The sequence below is a fragment of the Apodemus sylvaticus genome, chromosome 3 (assembly GCF_947179515.1).
Source record: "Apodemus sylvaticus chromosome 3, mApoSyl1.1, whole genome shotgun sequence".
NCBI classification, from domain to species: domain Eukaryota; kingdom Metazoa; phylum Chordata; class Mammalia; order Rodentia; family Muridae; genus Apodemus; species Apodemus sylvaticus.
This window is the reverse complement of record NC_067474.1, coordinates 149,650,260-149,662,367: the sequence shown is the minus strand read 5'-3', so window position 1 is coordinate 149,662,367 and position 12,108 is coordinate 149,650,260.

The window sequence follows — 12,108 nt, the reverse complement described above, 5'->3', positions numbered from 1 at the left end:
AGTGGCCCCAGTTGCCATTGGTCTTAGGCGGAGGGCTCAGAAAGCCTCAGCTCACTTGTGAAGATGGGAAAATAAGCCCAGAACTCTTTGGAATTAAGATAGCCAGTCTTAAACCAGGTGTAGGGGCTGGAGAGGCGGCTCAGCGGTTTAGAGCACTGTCTGTTCTTCCAGAGGTCCTGAGTTCAATTCCCAGCAACCACATGGTGGCTCACAACCATCGATAGTGTGATCTAGATCTGATGCCCTCCTCTGGCATGCAGGTTGCCATGCAGATAGGGCACTCAGACACATAAAATAAATATAGCTTACAGGTGTGATGGTACACAAATTCACTCCAGCTCTTAGTCCTGAGGAGGCAGGATCTCTGTGAGTTCCAGGATGGACAGACAGCCTTGGGAATCTCACTGGTGCTGAGTGGTGATGGCCAATGCCCATCCCCAGGTGGTTCACACCATCCTGTTGTATCTTAGCCCAGCACTAATTCCATAGCACGGCTGCTTACACACTCTGCCTGCCCCTTTAGATTAAAGGTGCTCCTCGTCCAGCTCCGTGCTCCTCATCCAGCTCCGTGCTCCTCTTCCAGCTCCGTGCTTCCTGTCAGTCTCAGTCCTCACAAGGCAAAGGGAAAGTAGATGTGAGCCAGTTCCTAGACATAGTTTCAGGCCACTGACACAGTCTCTGGAGCTCTGTGTGTCTGGGGAAATACTGAGTCAGGGCCCTGGAAGGGTCAGGGGTCACCTCGGAGGCTAACATTCTCCTGAATTTCCTTCTCCAGACCCCTGGAGAAAGAACCTTAGCTTCCCCTTCTAACCCACTTGACCCTCCTACTCCACCATCCTGGTCATTTCCCCCTTGGGGCAGGTAGCAGCTGTGGCCTGTATTTTGAGTTAATGCTGTTTAGGTTGACCCTCTTAACTGCCTGTTTTTTTTTCCCTTGGAATTCTCTGGAAGCCTCGGCTTAAGCTTCTATAAGTAGGATCAGAACTCCCACCCCACAGGGTGAGAATAAGATCTAACAGGCACCAGCATCAGAACACAGTAGTTACATAACCAGGAAGACAGTTTTCTCTCCAGTGTGGCTGCTGACAGTTACACCGACTGGCCACAAGAGGACAGTCACACACCAGAAATCTACGCTATCGCTGTTACTTAGTATGTTGGCGGATTCTATTGACCATTTTCTCCGGTAGTTGACCCTGGGATCAAGGGCATTTCTCATCACCTCGGAACCTTAAACCGACCTTAAGCTTAGAATTTAAGGCCCAAGGACCCTTCAGCAGTATCAGCTCTGCTGGGGGAGGGGGCTTGAGGGGGATCCAGCTGTGTCCCATTTGGAGGTGGCAGTGGGGGGGGGGGGCGGCAATTACCAACAGTTCCCCTCCCGCGGGAGGTGGAGAGTGGGGGGCTGGGACACAGCTGCAGGGTGTAGGGGGGTGACAGGGAGGGCTTTGGAATTGTCTCCCTAGGGGTTTCCATGGCTACAGATTGATGCAAGCAAGCCCACTAAGCTAGGTTCTTTATCTATATTGTCTCCTGGGGAGACAATGGGCCTGGGGGGTTGCTGGGCTTTATAGATGGATCATAGCTGCAGCCTGGCCTTGTGTGCCCTCTCTGTGAGCCCCCTGACCCTAGCTGCTGAGGCTGAAGGAGGTGGGTAAGGGGCAGCCTTTGTAGTCGGCCTTGCCTTGGGGTACCACAGTGCTGCACCAGGGACTCCGTTAGTTCAGAGGCCCTGGGAGTTAGGCCTAAGGGTCCCTAACAAAAAGACCTAGAGGCCTCCAGGCACTAAATAAAAGGCATACACTGGAGGGGGGCTATCTTTGGTAAGCTCCAGATGCAGTTCCCATCCTCACTGTGACTGGGTGACTTATATACCTCTCCGAGTCTCAGCACCCTTAACACGTGAGGACAACATCCATTTTATTAAACTGCTGGAGAAAATGTCAGGCCAAAGCCTGCAGACAGGAAGGTGCCCAGAGTGAGGCCAGGACTAGAGAGGCTGAGGCATGCCTTGGGGCAGAGCGTTGGCCAAGAACTCTCTCTCCAGGCCTCAGGTGCCCATCTGTGACTTGGGGACTTAGAAAGCCTTAAGGGGTGAAACTTATCGATGAGCTTATACAAAGTTCTTAGAAGGCTGAGGGTGTAGTTTAGTCTGAGAGCCATTGTCTAGAGCGCACAGGGTCTTACTTTGATACCAGGCATCTGATTAATAGCAATAATTCTTTTTTCCTCTATGTGTCCCTGTGTCTGTCTATTCATCTGTCCATATCTGTGTGTGTATGGGTGTCTGTGCATGTGCATACATATGCATGTGTGTACATGTGTCTGTGAGTATGTGTGTCTGTGTGTGTGTTTCTGTGACTGTGTGTGTCTGTGTATGTGTCTGTGACTGTGTGTGTGTGTGTGTTTGGGTGTATATAACTGTGTGTGTGTCTGTGTGTCTGTGTGTATCTGTGTGTGTGTGTGTGTCTGTGTGTCTGTGTGTCTGTGTGTGTGTACAGGCCAGTGGTTGACACTAAATGTTTTTCCTCAGTTACCAACCACCTTTTTTTTTTTTTAATTTTAGCTTTTTAAAATTTTTGTGATGTATATTGAGTGTTTTGTCTTTATGAATGTACTTGTACAACATGAATCCCTGTTGCCGGCAGAGGTCAGAGAGAGCATGGGAATCCCTGGCATGGGATGGGAGCCACCATCTAGGTCTAGGAACAGAACCTCTGCGAGAGCAAATGCACTTAAACTCAGAGTCATCTCTCCAGCCCACGGATTCTTGTCTTTTGGGTTCTGTTTGGTTGTTTGGTTGTTTGGTTGGGTTTGTTTGAGTGTGGTTCACTCATAGAACCTGACTCAGCAAGACTAGGTGGCCAGCGAGCTCCAATGATCTTTATAGCTCCAGGTCCCCAGAGCTGAGACCACAAGGATGCTGCCCTGGTGTCTGTCTGTCTATCTATCTATCTATCTATCTATCTATCTATCTATCTATCTATCTATCTATCTTTATTTTATGTGCATTGATATTTTGCCTGCACGTATATCTGTGTGAGATTGTTGGATCCTAGAGTGACAGACGGTTGTGAGCTGCCACGTGGGTACTGGGTATTGAACTCAGGTCCTCGTGTTGTCCCAGCAGCTGCTTTTCCAAACGAGCTGTCTTTCCAGTCCAAGCCCTGCTCTTTGTTTTCTTTCTTTTTTTTTTTTAAGATTTATTAATTTTAAACATCCGAGTACACTGTAGCTATATCTTCAGACATGCCAGAAGAGGGCGTCATATCCCATGGTTGTGAGCCACCATGTGGTTGCTGGGAATTAAACTTGGGACCTCTGAAAGAGCAGTCAGTGCTCTTAACCTCTCCAGCCCCTCTTATTTTCTTTAAACAGGTTGTCACTGTACATCCTGCCTGGCCTGAAACTCACTAAGTAGACCAGGCTGGCTTCCCACTCACCGAGATCCTTCCGCCTCTGCTTCCTGAGTGCTGGGATTAAAGGCAAGGGCCACCGTGCCCTTAAAAAGGTGGTGTGTGTGTGTGTGTGTGTGTGTGTGATTGTTTTCAACTACATGTATGTGTATGCCCACAGAGGCTGGAGTTAGTCTGTTGAGTTACAGTTGTAAAGCTGCCTGCCTGTAAGTGCTGGGAACCGAACTTGGGTCCTCTGTAAGAACAGTATAGTGCTTTTGACTACTGAGCCATCTCTCCAGATTTCTGTTTCTCTTTCTCTCTTTGTCTCTGTGTCTGTCTGTTTGCCTGTTTCCTCTCTCCCTCTCTCTCTCCCTCTCTCTCTCTTTCTCTCTCGTGCACGTGATGGTCAAGACTTTGGTGACATGGAAGCTAAAGGAGCTTTTCTGAAGAAGATGGGACTTGAGCAGCAGGCCCAGGGTCTCAGAGCAGGGAATCGTTGCAGAAGGCGCTACACTGTGTGAGGGAGAAACAGAAGCTCAGGAGGGCTTTGTCACCTAGTTGACTAGACCTCACCAAAGGAGGCTGTGCATAGAGAGGAGGGAAGGAAGGAGTTAGGGAGCTAACATCACTGTACCCCACTCCTGGTACTTCTTGCCTAAGGTCAGTTGATCACTAACTCCATATTAATGTTTTTTGTTTTGTTTTGTTTCTGAGATTTCTCTGTGTTTCTCTGTGTAGCCCTGGCTGTCCTGGAACTCACTCTGTAGACCAGGCTGGCTTCGAACTCAGAAATCTGCCTGCCTCTTCCTCCCAAGTGCTGGGATTACAGGCGTGTGCCACCACGCCTACCTTTTTTTTTTTTTAAGATTTATTTATTTTATATATGTGAATACACTGTTAGCTGTCTTCAGACACACACCAGAAGAATGCATCAGAACCCATTACAGATGGTTGTGAGCCACCATGTGGTTGCTGGGAATTGACCTCAGAACCTCTGGAAGAGCAGTCAGTGCTCTTAACCACCGAGCCATCTCTCCAGCCATATTGATGTTAAGGAAGTGAGGATGTATAGATACACCGAGGCAGCACTGCTGATGGAGCCAAGGCCTCCTACAAGCTAGGCAAGCTCAGTGAAGCCACGCCCTCAGCCCAGACCACCGTGACACCCAACTGATTGCACCCCAAATGCACAAGTCTCAAGAAAAAAAAATTACCTGGTCTGCATATGGAAAACACACAAGGAGAAAGTAAAACAGATTCCTTGTATGGAAAACCAACACAAATATCTACAAATGTAGCTCTGTTGCTCGAGCGCATACCTCGCATGAATGAAGCCCTGGGTTCCATCGCCAGGACAGCATAAACCAGCTGTGGTGGTACACCCTGCAATCTCAGTACGGGCAGGAGGATTAGCAGCTCAAGGTTATCCTTGGCTACACGCTGAGTTTAAGGATAGACAAGGCTACAGGAGGCTCCACCTCAAAACAAACAAACAAACAAACAAACAAACAAAAATAAGGGCTGGAGAGATGCCTCAGAGGTTAAGAGCACTGACTGCTCTTCCAGAGGTCCTGAGTTCAATTCCCAGCAATCACATGGTAGCTCACAACCACCTGTAATGGGGTCCGATGCTCTCTTCTGGTGTCTGAAGACAGTGACAATGTACTCACATACATAAAGTAAATAAATACATCTTTAAAAAACAAAACACAAAAAAGACAGCAGAAAGTGGAACGTGGTGGCAGATCATAACCATAATCTCAGCATTTGGGAAGGTGGGAGAAGGATTGTTGTAAGCATGAGGCTAGCCTGGACTACATAGGAAGTTCCAGGCTAGCTTAGACTAGAGTAAGAACCTGTTTCAAAAAACAAAAACATTTTAAGTGTGGAATCAGCAAAGAGAAGGTAAGTGCTCTCAGGGATCACTCGCATCCACACTCTGCCCTTTGTAATCCCACGTGTGTGCTGTCAGGAAGGCCAGGGCACGCAGGAAGCTCAGAAGACCGGTTGTAGGAGTCAGTTCTGTCCTCTCACCGTGGGACCCAACTCAGGTCACCAGGCTGGCACAGCAGGCACCTTTACCACGTCAACCCCAGTGTGTGTGTGTGTGTGTGTGTGTGTGTAGCACAGAGCCTCACACACACCAAGTGTCCAATAATGAACTCTGTTCTCCTTAGCTTTATCGAGTTCATCACTGCACCACCAGTGCAGAAGCACAGCCGCGGCGGGCTGTCTCTGAGAAAGCCTGGGGGTGGGGGGCAGCAGAACCTGCCCTCTCCCTCCTCTCTCCCCACCCTCCCTCCGCCCTCTCCCCACCCTCTCCCCGCCCCAGGTTTACATTCACCACTTCAGTGAGTTCTCAAAATAATCTTGGTTTTGCTTTTCTCTGGTGTGCAGAGACAAAGCCTCCCTCTTGTAGCCCAGGCTGCACCTTTTGCTGATGTTCTTGCCTTCGACTTGAACGCTAGGATTGATTTACAGAGCGCACCTCTGTGTCTGGGTTCAGAATTACTAGGTGGGGGGCACTAGGGTGACAGCCTAGTGGTAAGAGGGCTTGCCTGGCATACCAGAGTCCCTAGTTCAATTCCCATCACCATGGACAACAACAAAAACCCCAATCAAGAGAGAAAGTTATTAGCTATTCACACACACACACACACACACACACACACTGTCCGTTTTAGAGTGGAAAAAACCTGCCTTGCTGGTCTTCCTTCTCTTGCCCAGACATATTTAATTTCTTATTCATAACTGAGGATGAAATAAAATAAGTTTATGGGGAAAGCCTTTCGTTGGCTTGACTGAGGTGTTGAGGTAAAAAGGTAGACATGTTCATGTGAGGCACGTAGACCTTAGCCACATTCTCTTCAAACAATTTTTTTTAAAGATTTATTTATTTATGTGTAAGTACACTGTAGCTGTCTTCGGACACTCCAGAAGAGGGTGTCAGATCTCATTACAGATGGTTGTGAGCCACCATGTGGTTGTTGGGATTTGAACTCAGGACCTTCGGAAGAGCAGTCAGTGCTCTTAACCACTGAGCCATCTCTCTGGCCCTCTTCAAACAATTTTTACTCAACTAAAAACAAACCAGATGCCTAAGAGTTCTGCATTGCTGGGCGCAGGGCAATCTCTGAGTCAGGAATTCTCTACGTTTTCTGTAGACCGTGCAAGAACAGGAAAGGGACTGGAGATTCGACTCAATGGTAGAACGCTTGCTTTGCATGCAGCAGACTGTGGGTTCAACCCTCAACACTACACACACACACACACACACACACACACACACACACAACAACCCCGGATGCGGAGACCATGAGCCCTTTTCCTAGGTGAGACCAGAAAACTAAGTCTGAGAGAGATGAAGTCTTTTGCAGACTGCACGGCAAGGAGGGACGGGCAGGGCTGGGCAGGGCTGGGCGTGGCCACTTTGCCTCGCTCCGCCTGGCTCAGGCTTCTCAGAGCACGTGTGTCTGCAGTATGTGTCATGCAGGCACTTGTGTGGCCGTGTGAAGCTGACCTGGTGCCGGGTCTCACAAAAACCATGTGATAAAAATCTGGTATATCTTCCTGAGATGTCAGTTTAGCTTAAAGAGAAAAGAGATGCCACATTTTTTTTTACACGAAGACACAACACAGATGGCTACAGAATGTTTGGGAACAGAGACCTCTCCTGGCTTCTGAGATAGTGGATGACAGCCAGGTGGAGTGGAGGAAGAAGGAGGGAGGGAAGGAGGGAGGGAGGACAGTTCTTAGGTACCATATGTTAACTGGTGGTCCTCACAGTCCTCAGTAAGAGAAACTACTATTGCTCCCGTTGTTAAGATATAGATACCGGGGACAGAAATAACTAAGCCATATTTCCAAATGCACATAGCCAGTACATGGGGAAGTCTACAATGCACAGGAATTTAATACACAAATATTAGAATATCTGGCCAGGCCACAGTGGCGCACGCCTTTAATCCCAACACTTGGGAGGCAGAGGCAGGTGGATCTATGAGTTCGAGGCCAGCCTGGTCTACAGAGTGAGTTCTAGGACACCCAGGGATGCACAGAGAAACCCTGTCTCATAAAACAACAAACAAACAAAAAACTTGAATATCTGTATTAAGCATCACTTGTTCAATCAGAAGTTTTCACAGAGTCATTAGTGAGGGTGATAAACAGGTTAGGGTGGAACTCAGTGGGCTAAGTGCTTACCTTCCAAAGGCCAACATGCATACCAGGCATGGGCCTGTAAGACGGCTCACTAGGTAAAGGTGTCTGCCACCAAGCCCAGTGACTTGAGTTCGTTTCCTGGGACTCACTTGGTAGAAGAAGAGAACTGACTCCTGCAAGCTGTTCTCTGACATCTATTCACAGGCTGTGGCCTACACGTGCCCAAACACAAACACACCCTTAGATGATGGTGATGATGGTGGTGGTGGTGGTGGTGATGATGATGATGGTGATGATGGTGGTGATGGGGTGGTGGATGCTGAAGAAGAGGAGAAGGAGGAAGAGGAGGAAGAGGAGGAGAAGGAGGAGGAAGAAGGAGGAGGAGGAAGAATCTGGGTATGATGGTGCATGTTGTGACTTAGCACTTAGGAGTGGAGGCAGGAGGGCCAGATCTTCAAGGTCAGGGCTGGAGAGATGGCTCAACTGTCTGAGCACTGGCGACTCTTCCTGAGGACTCAGGTTCCATTCCCAGCAACCACAGGGCCGCTCACAGCTGTCTGTAACTCCAGTTGGGTGGACACTGGTGCCCTCTTGTGGCCTCCTCAGACACTGCATGAATGTGATGCCCAGGCACAGTGCCGGCCGAACACTTACACACTTATAGTACAAATAAACACATTTTTAAAAAAAAAAGTTCGAGGCCATTTTTGGCTATATATAGAGAGGGAGAGGATCCTGGGAAGAAGAGAAGGGGGGCGGGGTAGGAAGGAGAGTAGGGAGGGGAGGACGGGGCAGGGAGGAAGAGAAGTAGCCTCTCCTAGACTTCTCTGGCTTCCACAGTGAACTATGAGGCTGCTCAGAGTGAACGGGTCACCAGACCAGGCATTCTGGTCCCTGACCCCCAGAGTCTGGCTTTTCATGTCTACTCTGTGGTGTATTCCTTTTCTATATGACCTTGCCTAACTCATCATTTACTCTGGGACTCGGTTTCTTCTCACGGGATGGCAGAAAGGCACCTCAGACACAGAGAGGTTAAGTAGTTTGCCCAGGGGGTCAGAGCCCAGGAGTGGAGTCCCCGCTGACGGCTTCCCTGCGCTCCCAGTTTGTTCCTGACGTCCCGGTCTGCTCGCCTGGATGGGCTGTGCAGCTGCGGAGAGCACAGGCTGGGTAGGCAGGTGGTCCTGAGGTGCTGAGTTCTGCTACCAGCAGTGCCTAAGGAGCTGGGGAGCAGCCCTGTCGGGGAGTGCGACACTACACCCCGCAGACCCCGGGTGGGGTCACCCAGGGCCCATCAAGTGCCAGGAGCTTACACGTGTCGTCACGTACAATCAGCGCACCAGTCCAGCATTTTCCTCCATTGATGAGCAACTTCTATCTTGAGACAGAGGCTCTCACTGAGCCTGGAGCTCAGGGACTGGGCTAAAATGGCTCACCAGTAACCCCCGGGGTCACCCGGTCCCTTCCTTCCATGCTCCTGAGATTACAGGCACCGGCTGCTGCTGCACGGGCTGCTGCCGCACCGGCTTTTTATGTGAGCGCTGGAGACCAATCTCAGGTTCCCAATGCCTGCATGGTAGGCTCTTTTCTACCTGAGCCATCTTCCCAGTCTCAAAGTTTTAAGTAAAAGCTCCTTCTCTTTTTACTTGAAGACGCTGGGAACGAACGGTGTGAAGGGTCAACCGGCCACTGCTCAGCTGGGTCCCCAAGCTGTGAGAAAATTCCAAAGCACTGCAGATGGCAAACACCAGGCACTAACCCCAATAGCGTAGGGTCACGCAACCTCACGGAGCGAGATGGAGGACACGCCCCTCCCTCAGACTGTGTTGCCAGGTAGTGCTGTGCACCCCTAACGCGCTCTTTTGGACAATATCTTGACTTTCCTGTCTATGCAGTCGCATCTGCAGTGGAAGAGGTGATTGGCAGGTTTAGGACCTCCCACTAGGATAAGTCCTGGGAGAAAACCAAGAGATCAGGAATAGAGCAGAACGTCACACATCTGGACGCGCTGACAGACCCACAGGACCTCCAGCCCCAATGAGGATCTGGGTGCGAGCCTGGGAGGATGTATTTGTCAGTAGTGGTGCCCCCCCCCCCAAATCTCCCCCATAACCTACAGGGGCTTGGCACAGGGCACAGAGGCCTGTGTCTTAAAGCCATTTGTTGGGACGAGGGAAAGAACAGAGGCTGAAAACCAAACTGGGCTCAGTAAGAAGCAGGGTCACTGAGTGGGTGAGTTATCCTGGGGACTCAGCTGGGCCGTAAGTACCTTCATGTCATACACTCTTCTAGCCCCAAACCCACCCACTGCCAGCTGGCCAGCGACCACCTTGCTGTAGGGTAATGAGTTCCGTCTGCGTCTGTAAGAACGCAGCCCAGTCGCCTGCGCGGTCCTCACAGTCCTTCCCTCCCTCCCAGCTCCGAGGGCCAGCATGGTCTCCCTTCACTCTCATTGTTCCTGGAAGGCAGGGAAGGTGCAGGGCAGGGGCAGAGGACTAGCGCCCTCCTGACCACCCTCTTCCAGAGCCTCTGAAGGGCTGCGCCTTCCAGCAGGCCCGGGCAGTTGCTCTCCAAGAGCTGTGGGCAAAGTCCTTGGCTTGGCAAGACTCCAGCACACCCTCATCCCCCAAAGCAGGAATAATAATGACCCCCTGCTGACTCAGGGGTGCCTCTGTGGCTGGAAGGAGACCTAGATTCAAATCTAGGAGGTTTGGGCTCAAGCCTTTTTTCTTCTTTTGGCTTCTCGAGACAGGGTTTCTCTGTGTAGCCCTGGCTAACTCACTCGGTGGACCAGGCTGGTCTCAAACTCAGATCTGTCTGCCTCCCTTGCGCTCAGACTTTGTCTTTTATACTTAGATCATTCAGCTTTTTCTGTCCACTGCTTTTTTTCAAAATAATTTGTTTATTTTATGCGCCTGGGTGTTTTGCCTGAATGTATATCTGTGCAAGAGTGTTGGATCCCCTGGAATTGGAGTTATGGGCAGTTGTGAGCCACCATGTAGTTGCTGGGAATTGAACTCAGGACCTCTGGGAGAGCAGCCAGTGCTCTTAACCACTGAGCCATATCTCCAGCAACCCCCCCAGCCATTGTTCTTTTGTAGCTTTTGTTTGTTTGTTTGTTTTTGTTTTGGGGTTTTTGTTGTTTTTTGTTTGTTTGCTTGCTTGTTTGGTTTGTTTTTTTGAGACAGGGTTTCTCTGTATAGCCCTGGCTGTCCTGGAACTCACTCTGTAGACCAGGCTGGCCTCGAACTCAGAAATCTGCCTGCCTCTGCCTCCCAAGTGCTGGGATTACAGGCGTGCACCACCACCGCCTGGCGGTTTTGTAACTTTTTGAGATGGTGCCTTCGGTTGCTCAGACTGGCCTCTGACTGTGTGAAGTGGACTATGTATGAGTGTGTTTGGGGCGTGTGCAGGCTGCGGCATGCATGTAGGATCAGAGGACTCACTTGTGGGAGTGAGAGGAATTGAACTCGGGTTCAATTCCTCGGGTTGCCAGCTAACTCCTTTAATCCGCTGGACTTGGCCTCCAGTTCTCAATGTAGTGGAAGATGGCCTTGAATTCTTGACCTTTCTACCTCTGCCTTCCAAGTATAGGGATAACAGGTATTCATCGCCACAGCTGACTCCATTTCTCTATTTATTTTAGAGACTTATTTTCATTATCTGTGTGGGAGATGTGTGCATGCCCAGGGCGACCACAAGAGGGCGCCGGGTCCTCTGGATCTGCAGTGAGTGCTGGGAACCAAACTCTGGCTTTCTGGAAGGAAGACCAGGCTTTTAAACCTGTGAGCCACCTCTCCACCCCTTATCTTTATTTTTAAGATTAGTTCTTGCTTCATATCCTAGACTGACTTTAAACTCAGGATCCTCCTGCCTCAGTCTCCTGATGCTAGGCACGTGACACAACTTAAGAGTCTTGACCTTTAACTTGCTGGATGTCTCTCAACAGGCCACATGTCAATTCTGTGTGTGTGTGTGTGGGGGGGTGTGCTTTCTATTCCTGACAGGCTTTAGACTTGTGAACAGATGGGAAAAGGTATTGGGAGGAACTGCACCCCACACAAGGCTCTTGGGTGATAACCCTTCCTACCCTGGTCAAGATGGGTTTCTATTGACAATTAGGGCTTCAGGCCCAAGGAGGCTTAGGCCTATGACATGTGGCTCAGAATAGCAAAATGCTGGTGAGGAGAGAGGTGTCTCCAGCAGGAAGGCCAACACGGGTGGCTAAGGTAAGGGAGGGATGTAACTCTGAGTCAGGGGAGGAGCTTACAGAAAACTGCCCCTCCTTAACATAGCTAGCTTGTCAAAGGCAACCCCCAAATCTTGCTCTCCAGGTCCCCTTATTCTGGCCTCACATCTAGTCCATGAGGCCAGGCCACAAACTATTACCAAAGCTAGCTGGAACCCCAGTTCGGGCCACTCTCTGACCCATCAGTGGGGCTTGCAGACTGACCCCGTCATAATTACAACAAGGACCCCTTAGCTTTGGCTCTGGGCTGAATCCTCACCGGAGGGAGGAGGGAGAATAAGGAGAGAACTCTGAAGTAGGGAG